Raw genomic sequence first — 14,464 nt, forward strand, 5'->3', positions numbered from 1 at the left:
TTTTGGTATTCTTTCGTTTTGACTAGAATTTTATAAACATACCACTCGGTAATTTCCGAGAGCACGTTTTCCTCTCAGCTGTCAGTTGACCATTACAGGCTGGCCAGACCATACCCTTTCTAGTTAGAAAATCTTTTTCAGATGATGATATGTATGACCCAAGATATTTGCAATCAGAAACCATATTGTTGAGAGTATGGATGATGAAATCACTGTTAGACAGGCTCTTGTTTACATATTCAGTCTTGAACTCATTGAGGTAAAGACCTACACAATTTGAGGCTTGGTCAAGAGATTGTAAAAGAGACTGGGCATTGGAGAGAGAATCACTGATAAGAGCGATGTCGTCAGCAAAGTCAGCTGGGTGTCTGGAACTTCTAGGTTTTATTTCAAAGCCCTTACCAGAAATGGTATCAACTGACATACGTAGCACATAGTAGAGATTTCAAACTTAAAATCTTCAAAGCCACAGTCGAACCAATTCTACTATATGGCTCAGAAACCTGGACGTTATCAAAGAAGCTTGAGAGGCGGTTGGATTGAACCTACACTCGCCTCCTTATGAGAGCTCAAAATTTCTTGTGGAAGCGTCATCCAACCAAAGTACAAATATATGGGAAACTACCACCTGTATCATCTCTTGTGAAAGGTAGAAGAGTCCAGTTAGCTGGACATTGTTGTAGAGCTGAAGACGAGGTAATTTCTACTCTTCTCTGGAAGCCATCTACTCGCGATACCAGAGGGTGCCACACTCTTCTACCCTGATGTAATCTCCAGGGATCCAGGCATCCAGCAACATGACCTCCGTAATGCTATGATGGACCGTGAGGTCTGGTGTAACGTAGTAAATTTCATTGTCTCAACCCCGGTCGAACAATGATGATGATGAGGATGTCAGTTCACGTCTCAAAAGTGGAAAGAGAAAGCTTAATGGGTTGTACGGGTTCTTGTGTGTGTGTGTATTATATTTATTATGTATATATGTTTATTATGTATTTATTACGCAAATAATGTCGCATTTTAAGCTTCATAAAAAGTCTTGCATATTTGTTCTTACCTGCACACACACACACACACTAGAACAGACACACAACCCATTGATTTTCTCTTTCCACTTCGATACGTCAATTGACAGTTGCCAAGACAACACGTGCTCACGGAAATTACCGAACAGTATCTTTTATAGAATTCGAGTATTTTTCTACGTATTTCAAAAAAAAAAAAAAAAAATCCAGAAAGTCAAAAAATGAAAAAAATTGGGTTTTTTTTTTCAGAATCGGAAATCTCCATAGCCGAAAACGTGGGATTCTGTAAAAAAAAATTTTTTTAAGGTTGGAAGGAGTCCGTTTACGTCTCCGCCGTCTGTAGCATATTTGTGCTTTAAGAATTTTTGCATTTTTTTTTTTTTTTTCTTTAGAGAATATTTCAAACAAAATATCGGGGATAATGCAATTTCGCACCTCTCCTTGAAAAATGCATTGTTTTGAAAAAATTGTTGGTCTATATAAACATCCTCACCCGGCAAAAAAAAAAAAAAAAATAATAATAATAATAACCAACCTGGGGGTGGGGTTAACAAGTGTGTGGAAATCGAATACGAAAAAAAAATGTACGCTGACGACCCTGGGGTGGGGATGGACTTTCGGAAAATTCACAAGATCCGATTTTTCCGTCATAAATTCGGGTAAAATGTATATATATTGATTTTTCTTTTTTTTTACGGAATCCCACGTTTTTGGTTAGGGGGGATCCGATTCTGAAAAAAAAAACAATTTTTAATATTTCATTGTTATCGCAGTTTTGTGAGATTTGGCTGTTATTTCTAGCATGTAGAGAGCCTGCTTGAAGGCCTGAGTGTACTATTTTGTTTCTTGTTGAAAAATTGAAATTTTACAAACAAATTTTTTTTTCAGAATCGTAATCTTCGTATTTTTCTATGCATTTTGCAAAAAATAAAAAAATAAAAGAAATCCAGAAAAAGTGAAAAATGAATGAAGAGGGGTGTAGGTGGGAATTGAAATGTTGAAAATGCGATTCCTACGTATAAGATGTCGAATATGCAAAAAAAAAATAAAATTAACACCATTTTTTAAAACTTTTTCCCCACTGTTTTTAGATGGAGATTCTGGATATGCAAGAAACCACGTTTTGAAACTTTTAAATTCAATAAGCATATAGATAGATATATAAAGAGATAGATATGAATGTCTTTCCTGGGGTTAAAAAAACAAACAGTAACACCGTCAGGACCGTCACGTTTAGTTGACAAATATATTTTATGAATAAATAAATGGATGAAAAAGTTCAAGATTTAAAATTGGGGGAGGGGTGAAATTTGAGCCCCTTATTAAACTTCATGACATTTAATTATTAAACATGGTTTCTCATAAAATGGTGTATTTAATTTACATTAAATTCTTATTTACAGAAGTAAAACGCAAATTCTTTTCACATTAATGTTTTTGTCTATTTAATTTCGATTTGCATATAGTTCGTCAATTCGCTACAATCTCTTTAAAGTAAACAAAATTAAGAATTTTAATTGGGAGGTGAGGAATAGTCACCAATTTTGCAATTAACTGTAGATGGCTGTTTTACATAAAAGGTAACGATAAATATCAGAAGGTGGATGAGTTGTGTCTGAGTTGAAAGTGCAACAATTTTATTACAGGTTTCCAAAACCGCTGAACAAAGTGTGTGTGTGTGTGTGTGACAGTGTAAAACTTACGATCTGTGCAAAACCTCATAATGTCGACATAGTCTGGCAGGAATAACATTTGTTAAGATGTGAATAATTTCAGTTTCACTTACTTACAGTTCACAGGGCCTTTTAGGTTGGAGCTGATGATATCAATTCCACGATACAAAGTAGGATAAATGTCATAATGCAGATACAAAATATTGATGGAGAAACCAATTTCAGCAAACCGGATGAAACGATGTATTTAGCCTCAAAGAAGCTGCTCAAAATGAACGAATGTTGAGTGAAGAACTGGGCATGAGGATTGAGAGTTGCTAAAAGCAAAAACTTAGCCCCATAGTCATAACGACTAGGGAAGCAAAACAGTGACTCCCCTATGTTCTGAAGCTGACAGAATGAGGAGGAGTTCTTTGAAAGTACGTTGTCACAGTTGAACGTCTTCAAAGAAACTCAAACTTTTAGGGCATAGTTTCGGTTGTAGTAGCACAGATTTCCGTCGATTTCCGTAAAAAACTTTTATTTTTTTACATAAGTAATGAGAGCGAAAGAGACTAAGAGGAAGCGATTTTATGACGAGAAGGTTTCTCTTTGAAGTCGGCCTGTGTGTGCTTGATGGGGTGTGGGAGACAGACAGTATGTTGTGTAAGTGAAGTGCTTCTGTTAGTGTGTGCGAAGAGAAAGAGAGAGATAACTGATTTTTTACTCGGTGTATGTGTATGTCTGCATGTATGTGTGTGTGTGTATGTATCTATGTATGTGTGTGTTTCAAAGAGAAACCTTCTCGTCATAAAATCGCTTCCTCTTAGTCTCTTTCGCTCTCATTACTTATGTAAAAAAATAAAAGTTTTTTACGGAAATCGACGGAAATCTGAGCTACGACATGCGAAACTTCGCCACTTTTAGGTTTCAGACGCTCTTTGGACTTGGGCCGAAGTTGTTTGAATTTGCGCAACGCCAACCGTCCTAACTGATCAGCGTCTGTCCAAACAACTCGCCTCCCCCCCCCAAAAAAAAAACCCATCATGTCTTAGTATATACCTTCAGGCTCCCCACCTTAAACATTATGACGTAATTTCGTTTTGACTCGAATTTTATAAACATACTTCTCGGGAATAGACATTCTTTATTTGGCACTAAGGCCATACACAGAGTTGACAACATAAAACGAATGTAAAATGAAACGTGTATATAAAAATGATAGAAATAAGTGATGATGAAATGAATTTTATTCGAGGCACAAGGCCTAAACACAGATGGGACATACATAGACATGTGGGGACAAAAAAAAAACATGAAGAAATGAATATAATTACAATGAAAATGAAACTGCCATCTTGGCCCCGCCGCTCCGAGATGAAGTTGTGATTTCCTTTTTTAAAACTTGCAGTATAACAAAATATTTCTACGTATGTTCATTTAACCAAGATGGTTACGAGTTTTGCTTTTTGTTTTTAACAACAAAAATTTTAAACTAAAGGTTTTCAGTCTTTAAAACAAATCATAACTTACCACTTTAAATTATCTTTTATGTCAGCATAGTACACCACCGAGGCGCAAGGTTCAATTTCCACGTCTGGCCCCAGTGGATTCACATCCGAAGGAAAGCATTGAAGCTGTACTTTACATCATTCAATATGATACACCTCATGCTCCTGTCGTAATCCAAGTTCACTATTACTATGCTTTTCAATTTTGAAATTCTCTTTAACTTTTGGGTTGTCCTATATGTCACTAGAAAAACCTTACTTCTGTGTGTGTGTCTGTGCTTTATGATTGTGACTCTGTTTTTCTGTTTCTATAATTCTACATTATCTTGTGATTGTCTGTCTGTGTGTTTGTGTGACTGTAAATATGTGCGTTTTGTTTGTGTGTCTGTGTTTTTAGGTTTCTCTGATTCTGAGTTATCTCGTATCCGTTTGTCTATATTTCCGTGTTTGCATGTTTGTCGGTCTGAATGTTTATGTACTTGCAAGTCTTTACTTTTGCTCAGTATCGAATCCTTATCGGTAGCATTTTCCACTGGTGATCCTACTGACAAACTTTTCCTGCTTTTCGTTGTAGGTTAGTTTACTTCTTCCATAGCTTTGTATTTTTTCTATTCCATTATCGTTAATTTTTCTTGATTTCACCTCCACAAAATCACAACTTGTCCTGTTATCTGATTCTGCTGTTTCTCCATTATATTCCCCTGAATACTCTCCTCTGCAATTTCCACTGCTGCTCTAGGGCATCTCTTTCTTTTGTGCCCCTCTTTCACCACATCCATGACACTTTAGGGGCCTCCCCACTAACATTATCTCCAGCTTTACTTCATTTGGTTGCTCTAAAGTTTCTCGCATCCCGTCATAACACTTCTGGTTCACTGCATAAATTATCTATTCTGTAGTCCCACCACTTCACTTGTTGGGTCCGGTTTATCATGCCCGTGCTCCACTTTTCACCATTTCCTCCCCTGTCTCCTAAAAAAAATCACCGCTATTATCCACTCTGGGTCTGTCCACGGTGGGATTTTTCCCACCCTAATTCCGACAATTTGTTTGTCCAAACAGTTTGGCAGCAATGTCCATTCGTCTCCCTGTATCTCATACAAAAGTTACCACTATGGACACATATCTTTTTCCTCTCATAAGGAACGACGCTATGCTGTCTACTATGAGTCTTTCCAAAATTTCTTCTATTTCCTCCTGCAGTGCGTTTTCAATTCGTCTTTTTACATTTGAAAATGTTCTGAATATTACTGTCTTCTTTTCCATTTTCATTTGTTCTTCCTCTGGCGGGGTCAATTTTATATTTGACCCCTCTCTTTTTACCATTTTACAATATTTCTTTATCAGCTCTCTATTGTACTGAAGCAATTCCTGTCTCAGCACACTTGGGCCAACGGGAACTCGATCTCCCATAGCATTCACTACCACCAAAACAATGATGGTGTCTCACAAAAATTGCTGCAAAGCAACACACAAAAACACAACCATTCACACCAACAAACGATGATGAAATGGTTGCATTGAGCCCCACCCTTAAGCAGTACCCTTTAACAGTTGAATCCTACAATTTTTAAAGATTTTCTTTTTCTCTCTTTTTTTTCCTTTTTGCATTGTTTTTTTTTTTTAAAGTCTATTTTCTCTTTTTTTTTCCCATTTTTAAAACATATTTCTATTGTAGTTAATCAAGGGTTCCAATTCCTCATACTCCACTACTGATGGTAAATTGTTGAATTCTATCTCAGCTCCTAAAGGGTCTATATCATTTCCGGACAGTTCCTTCAGTCTGCCATGTCTCTCTTTATCAATTAGTGTTCCTTCGATATATTCTGGATTTTTTTTGCTGGTGGCAACCTAATTCTTATGACAGATTTGAACTTTATTTTCCACTCGATAGCAGTGCTTTTAACATATGTGACTGTGCCACTTTTTCTTTTTAACATGTTTGTTTCAGTGACAGACCTGGGCTGTCCGAGCGAGTAATTTTTCTTAGTTCCTCTGTTGGAACGCTAAAAAAAATTCCTCCACGTTTGTCTTCTACTACGTGTTGCAATGCTGTTTCTGCTTCCACGCTACTTTCTATTGTTGATGCTGCTGCATCTAACCAGCTCCTTGTCACCTCCACTTCTATCTCCTTCATCCTTTTATGGCTCTCTGGTGGAGAGCTTACATGCTCTTTCCTTCCTCCTCCTATTCACCACAGTGAATGATTTGTCTTTCTCTCTTTCCGGCACTGCCACTTTGGCAGTTTGTCCTTCATATTGTTGCTCCTCCTCTTTGTTTTCTTCCTGGGGCACCTTGCTTTCATGTGCCCCCTTTTGTCCTCATAAGAAACACAGTCGTGGTCTGCCTTCCACCACCATTCTCAGCCTAATGTCTTCCAGCAGAATAATCTCTTCTGTGATCTTGTGCAAGTCTTTGAGCCTTACTTGTATTGCCATACCCCCACCAATTAACCTTTTTAGTTTTCAATATTTTTGCCTTGACTTCCATTCTGTGCATGACTGCTGCCACCAGCCATACTTCCTTAATCTCGTGTGTGTGGGTGTTCTACCGATTCATACTCTGGCAACGCTTTTGCCACAGTAAGTCGACAGAAGTACCCATTCCTGTGTCCTTATCAGCACAGTGGAGTAGTTTATTGTGTCCTCTTCGTTGGTAAACCTTACCTCCACTGTGCCCTACTTCCTTCCATGCGTATAAAACGTGGTCAGCTTTTTTATGTCTTCGAGGTATTCCTCTATTGAGGCAATCTTTTTTTCTTTTTTCTTTTAGAAGAGGTAGACAATGTCCTGTAGACAACTGTTTTCTTCGCCACATTATTAGTCAATTCCTCTGGTGGGGTCAGCTTCAAACTGGCTCCCTCTCGAGAATACACAAAAACAGACATACAACCCATTAGCTTCCTCTTTCCACTTCGATATGCCAAACAGAACAAGCATTCAGCTGACAGTTGACATGACAACACGTGTTCACGGAAATTACTGATAAATTAAGTACCAGTTGCATAATGAGGTATGATCTAATTGATTGGCCTCTTCCCCAAAAATTTTGGGCCTTGTGCCTAGAGTAGAAAAGATGAGGCAATCATCATATATATATATATATATATATAGAGAGAGAGAGAGAGAGAGTATATTGTGTGTGTATATATATATATATACATACACACACGCACATATAGAAAATAGAGACAAGGCACAATTCTTTTGCACTTTAATTAGTAAAATTATTTCAAAATACATTATTACCTACAAATTTCCTTTTTTCATCGAAGGCAATAATTGGAATCTGTGTGTGTAATGATGGCTACTGTTAGCTTTGTATCAACAGAAATAAGCAAAGAAACTCTGTTATAAACACACTAGGTAACAAGAGGGAATGCTATGTAATATTAGTAACCTAAATTTGTAGTAAACTCATTAAGGAAAAAAAAAAAACCAGCAATAATTATTCAATACAATGGCCAACAAATATTTTCGCAAATATTGATGTTTAAATTCAAAGTATTCGTCATAATTAGTTATTGATTGAAACTAGTTTTAAATTTTTCAGTAAAAATGTTTCAACTTTCTGTTGTATTATCTGTGTTTTAATATGATAGGAATTGCTCAGAATTTGGCTGCCATATCAATTTAAGTATTCACTGAGGAAAATTTTTGTAGTGCTTCGGTTATGTGTTGTTCTCTAATTGGACTCCTTGTATGGCCAATGTGATTTTCATCCCATCCACATCATGTTATGATATAGTTTTGTAGATAAGAATGTCAATTTGTCTTCATTTCATATTTTTCTTTTTCTGAACTATATCTCGAAAATGTAGAGTATATTAATACAAGTTCCACAATTTGACCTTCTGCCATTTTTACTCAGTTTTGATATATTGGTTTCATATTTTGGCACAAGGCCAGCTGTTTCAGGGGAGGAAAGGATGAATGGTAAAGTCAACCTTGACAGACTAGTAACTCAGAACATAAACACAGCCGAAATGCCACTAAGCATTTTGCTTAACAAGTTAACAATTCTGCCAGTTTGCTGCCAAGGTTTCATATAACATTGGTTGATAACAGTTGAACAGCTGTTGAACATTTAAAGATTTGTCACTTTTGTTTTTATCTTTATTTCATTTTTGGATTTGGTTTGCAAGATTCTTTATATGAGTTCGTGTGTTGGAGCATATTTTGTTGTGTCTGGGGAGAGTCATTTTCTTTTTGTGCCTTATTTTCCTAAAATTTTCGTTGCTTCTTGCAACCTTTTCAATAGTTTTGACTCAAATAGGAAAATAAAAAATAAGAAGTGGAAATTTTACCAGTGAGTGTGTCACATTATAAGGCACAAAAAGAAAATGACTCTCCCCAGACACAACAGAACTTTTATCTTTAGTTATTCTAAAATTCTTCTCATTTTTGGATCAGCTTTTAAAAGCCTCAATATTCATAAACTTATGTGTTGAAATTGAAGATAATTGGTGACAATTGCTTTTGCTCTCCCCCTCTCTCGTTATCAATTAATGATGGGTAATAATATCTTTTCATCAAAATATCTCTTAGTTACTATCTTTTTTTTTTTTTCTTTCTTTCAGATGTTCACATTTGGTAGGATATGCTGCTTTTTCTTTTAACCTGAGCAAAGGAAATACTTATTCTCATGTTTCAGATCGGATGAAGTAAAAAGTAACTATTGTTCCAAGTCCAGTGGTTTATTTTATGCATTTGCCTCTATCCTATTCAGGAGTTTAAGCTATTATCATCATCATCATCATTTAACATGCTGACATGGGTTGACTGGATCAACAAAGTTAGCAAACCAGACGGCTGTGACAAGGTCTGCATTTGGCATAGTCTCTATGACTGGATGCCTTTCTTAATGCAAACCACTAAACTTGGTGTGTACTGGGTGCTTTTTACATGGCACCAGAATTGGTGGGGGTGGGGTTGCAAGACAAATACCTCTCAACTGGAAGATGGTGTGGTATTGAGGGAGATGACTTTTTGCCAATTGACAGGAGGTTAAAAAGTTTAATAGAGGAGCAGTGACAGGTGTTTTGCTATAGAGGAGATTACATGGCCGCCCCAGTTGGAAAAGAGAGAAAGAAAGAGAGACTGGGTTATAGAATATATATATATATATATATATATATACAAATAAGAAAATGGAGAAACTAATTTATTTTGTTCATCAACTTTTGGATAACGTTCTAATATCCGAAAGTTGATGAACAAAATAAACTTGTTTCTCCATTTCCTTATTTGTATTATAAATTTACGGTAAAAATATTTCTTTACCTCCACCTGTTTAATACAATAAATAAGTTAATTGCATTGCAATTAAAAACATTATATATTAAGAATCTAGGTATTTTACCAACAGTATATTGGATAAATACTATCCCTTAGTGGGTTACACCCATAACCCCTAACTTACTTTGTGTGTATATATATATATATGAGAGAGAGAGAAATGGTAGTGGCAATGTTAGGACATACACTCAACATACAGTGTGTTGTTGGATGTGAATAGAAGTGAATTGATGCAGCCGACAGGGCTGTTTGAGTGGGCAGGTAGTGAGGGTGGGGAAACTGAGGGTGAAATTTCATAAAAGTGTGAGGAGGGATGGTTAGAGATGGGATAGACATGACTGCAGTAAGTGATGGTCAGATATAGGAGCGCATGTGTTAAGATAATTTCTGTGTGTCTTAAATTCAAAATGTCTATCCAAACTGTCTTCCCAGAGGGTGTAACAATTGTCTAAATGTTTGTTCCAATTTTCCTTCAAGTAATTGTAAAAAGTTTCCCATATTTTTGCCCTGAGTTTTCATACACTTTTATCAGAAGGTATTCCATTACTCAATTGGTATATGTTGGATATATTGCTGTTCCAAAGTTAGACCAAAATTATCAAAAAAAAAAAAAAACAGGATTTATTGAACAATAGGTGCAGGCATGGTTGTGTGGTAAGAAGTTTGCTTCCCAACCACATGGTCCCAGCTTCAATCCCACTGTGTGGCCTTTTGGGCAAGTGATTTCTACCACAGCTTCAAGTTGACCAAAGCTTTGTGAGTGGATTTGTTAGACAAAAACTGAAAGAAGCCTGCCACTTACATATGCATGTGTGTTGGTGTTTTTACACCCCATGATTTAGAGGTTCAGCAAAAGAGATTAGGTTTAAAAGAAAATAAGTCCTGGGGTTGATTAGTACGACTGAAATTCCTCATGGCAGTATCCCAGCATGGTCGTAGTCATAATGACTGAAACAAGTAAAAAAATAATAAAGTAAAATCTTTCAGCTGCATATTCTTTTCCAAGGCAAAAATGATTAAACAACTACAAAATAAGTTAAACAGTAGAAATCCAAGACAAAATTATGGTCAAATTCTCAAATGAAATTGAAATGTTGAATTTAACAGAGATCAACCTTGGTAGAGATTTACAGGTAACTCGTGGGGTGGGGGTCTCCATTAACAAAAAGAGGAGAATCTGAAATGAAGACTAATTAATTTTCTCAATGAGGGAAAAGCAATTTTTGGAAATGATTATTGAGGAAAGAATTCTTTATATAACTACAGAAGAAACAGCTTTGGTATTTTGATAATTGCAATGACAAATATAGAACTAAGATAAATCCAACCAGCTGAAAGTTTGAAAACCACTTTTCAGATCCTGTAAAAAGGAACAGGTATATCAGGTGGAACAACGAAAATGTTAGAAAGCAAAAATAATAAATTTATTCAGAAAAACATTAACAACAAAACAAATAAACACACTTGTGTAGGGAATTAAATTTATACCAATTCCTGGAAACTCTAAATCGCAATGAAATCAAAGACATTTCAGACTTTAGCTGAAAATTAAGATATACAGAGAAATTGCTAGATAAAGCAAAGATAATGAAGCTAGCGTTAGAAAGAAAAGTAGATACCATCCACCAAAAGGTAGGAATAGAGATTATTTGATTATTTTTGAGATTATATAACTTATTTTCCATATGAGTTTTTAGCAAAATATAGAACATATTCTAATTTCATCAGTACAACAGAATGAGAAAATTGTAATGCATTGAAAATCAATAAAAAACTTATAACCGAAGCTGATAAAGGAAGTACTGTTGATAGAATGGAGATATATTACTATAAAATCTCGCATATCTATGCTTCAGGCTAGCTTTAGTTTTTAAAATGTTAAAAACTATAATCAGCAAAAAATGATGCAGAAAATCAACTTCCAAGTCAATTCCATCTTAAATGGCTTAACAAATGAAGAATGCAACTCTATAACCAATCTTAAAATGCAAAACAAGTCAGTTTCATGGATTACCAAAAATCTGCAAAAGTAAAGTTAGAAATGATTTCAAAGAGTCCTCACCTGCTTGTAAGAATGTTCTTTGGCCTAATGATTTCAATTTGAAACCAATAATAGAAGAGCCATTTTGTGGAAATAGTTGACTGAATAACTATTTTGAGCTATAATACTGAAGCTACATTTGAAAGATATACAAAGCAACAAAAGAAACAAAGCAAATATTTTAAATCACTTTCTGTGCACAGCAAATGAAGTCAGTAGCAATGGTGGATGTTCTGAGAGCATAGCTGCTAGGATAAGAATAGCCTGGCCAAAGGTCAGAGAGCTCCTACCACTGCTGGTAACAAAGGTCCTCTTGCTCAGAGTGAAAGGTAGACTGTATGATGCATGTGTCCGAACAGCCATGCTACATGTCAGTGAAACATAGGCTGTGACTGCTGAGGACATGCATAAGCTTGCAAGAAATGAAGCTAGTATTCTCTGCTGGATGTCAGTGTGCATACACAACAGCATCAGATGTGGTGTGAAAGAGAGATGACTATGCTGGTATGGTCATGTGTTGTGTATGTATGAGTACAGCTGTGTGAAGAAGTGTCACACCCTAAGCCCTAACAGTGGAGGGAACCAAGAGAGATAATCAAAGAACGTAACATTGTAATACTTCATGTAAAATAAATATAACAAAAGAAAAATCCTTCAAGAATCCATACAAATTTCTGGATCACTACCAAAATTTCATTATCTGTTCCTTGTGTCATTACCAATATTTTCTGCAAGTTTCATCAAATACTATTCACAACTTTTTGAGTTATATTGCGCACAGAGGGATAGATGGACAAACCAATGCCAATGAAAGCATAACCTCTTTCCTTGGCGGAGGTAATAAGTTAGTCCAAGAGCACACAATGTTCCTGAAGGTCAGCAATGGTCTTCCTCAATCACAAGTGGATGGCCATCATTTTTAAGTTTATCTCTATAGGTTTCTTATGGAATTCGGAGCCAGCACTGAAAACTATGGCATTTCGTATATGAATAGGTTCATGTAAAGAATGTAATCCAAGACAGATAAAATAGGCAATGAATGTATATACATATTTCAAGAGTTATTGCTCCTTCTTCAGTGCCCCATCCAACCTGTTGACCATCCATGAACACATTGCTTAAATACCCAATAATTTAGTAGTATAGCACAATGGATAGACTAACTTATTAAGTACATTCCTGGCAACTAGCATCTACATATTAATTGCTTGAAGGACACAGTATTTCATTATGCAAACATTATACACAGCCAACATTATGAAAGATTTACAAGTCAAGACATTGTCTTACCATGTTTTATCAGTGCACTGTATTCAGCTTCAAGTTTCTCTCTAGATTTCTCATAACATTCAGAGCTGGTACTGCAAGTTATATTTCATATGTAAACAGTGTGATCAGAGATGGGGAAAGTAGTGGTTGCATATTCAAATTTCAAGAGTGATTGCTGTTATCAGCAAGTTAGTTTGCAGCACCCCTAATCAGGCTGGTGGACGTATGCATTTCTATCTACAAGAGAACGTTTCTCCATGACAAAATATAGTAAATGGCTTTCTTATTGATTCGCATCTCCTCAGGCATATGTGTATTTCAGAGGTGTGTTTGCTAGGCAAGTAATTTGATCTGAAAAATACATAAAAACTGTTAGCTTTACTTAAATATTTATTATTTGTTATTTGGCAGCAAAATCTTCACTGCATTAGTTTCACTCTCATTATTGCCATGGTTCCACTAAAACTGGCTAGAGGCAAGGTTTGTTGCTCAGTACATATAAGTTTCAGGCTTATGTATATAATTGTTTCATCTATGTTAGTCATTCATTCTGGCAGTCAAAGCTAACCGACCAGCTATGAGTACTATTGTGGTTCACCTCACAACAAATCGTCAGCCGATTCACACAGTCAAACTGTGTGGAATAACAGATCCTTTGTTTGGAAAGTAGGAAAGAGTTAGTGCAAGAAAGGTTTCCAGCCCATAAAATAATGTTTCAAGTGCATATTCATTCAAGTCAGGCAAGAATGAAACTACAGATGAAAAAACAAACAAGCGGCACCAAATTTTAACCGTAAGACTTAGATCAACTCAAGAAGACAATGAATGATTCCCTCTCAAATTACCATTGACTGGATTCAAATGCAATTCTACATGATTGCAAAGCAAATATATTAACTGAGTGACCGAGACCCTTGGAGATATGCTGTGCTTGAGAAGACCCAGCAAGCTAAATGAGACCGTAACTGTGGTCTATGCCAGTGCAGCATAACTGGCCCATCTAAGAGTACCCTTCAGTCATTGCACAATAAACTGTGCTTGCAAAGACCTGTTGAGTCAAGTGAAGTCATTGTCGTGGCTGATGCCAGTACTGCCTGACAGGCATTTATGCTGGTGGCATGTAAAAAGCACCATTCAACCGTGGTCAATGCCAGTGCTGCCTGACTGGTTCCATGCTGGTGGCATGTAAAAAGCACCATTCAAGCATGGTCATTGCCAGTGTTGTCTGACTGGCTCCCGTGTTGGTGGCATGTAAAATGCACCATTCCAGCATGGTTGATGTCAGTACTGTCTGACTACATAAAAAGCACCCATTACACCCTTGGAATGGTTGGCGTTAGGAAGGGCATCCAGCTGTAGAAACCTTGCCAGATCAGGTTGGAGCCTGGGGCAGCCGTCTGGCTTGCCAGCTCTCAGTCAAACCGTCCAACCCATGCCAGCATGGCAAGCAAACGTTAAACAGCAATAATGATGATGCTCATGATGAGTAACCATAACAAAGAAAGGATTCACAAGAAAATATTCTTCCAAGTAACAGCACTTTCTGATTAGGACAGACTCCATTCAGAAACAACGATACAGAGCATTATTACCTTTCTTAGTTGTCTACTCTTGTACTGGATGGGTGAAATGCTTAATTGAATAAGATATTGGAATTCAGAACTATAGA

At 36.4% G+C, this 14,464-nt stretch overlaps 1 long non-coding RNA gene across 1 annotated transcript; it reads left to right on the plus strand.

The window, feature by feature from the left end:
• The first annotated feature begins 754 nt into the window (after nucleotides 1–754).
• On the plus strand, nucleotides 755–14,165 carry LOC118767517. Its single transcript, XR_005003439.1, has 3 exons — nucleotides 755–897; nucleotides 11,079–11,083; nucleotides 14,136–14,165. It is a non-coding gene; the product is annotated as an uncharacterized LOC118767517 (long non-coding RNA).
• The last annotated feature ends 299 nt before the right edge of the window (nucleotides 14,166–14,464 follow it).

The sequence above is a fragment of the Octopus sinensis genome, linkage group LG2 (assembly GCF_006345805.1).
Source record: "Octopus sinensis linkage group LG2, ASM634580v1, whole genome shotgun sequence".
Lineage (NCBI taxonomy): Eukaryota > Metazoa > Mollusca > Cephalopoda > Octopoda > Octopodidae > Octopus > Octopus sinensis.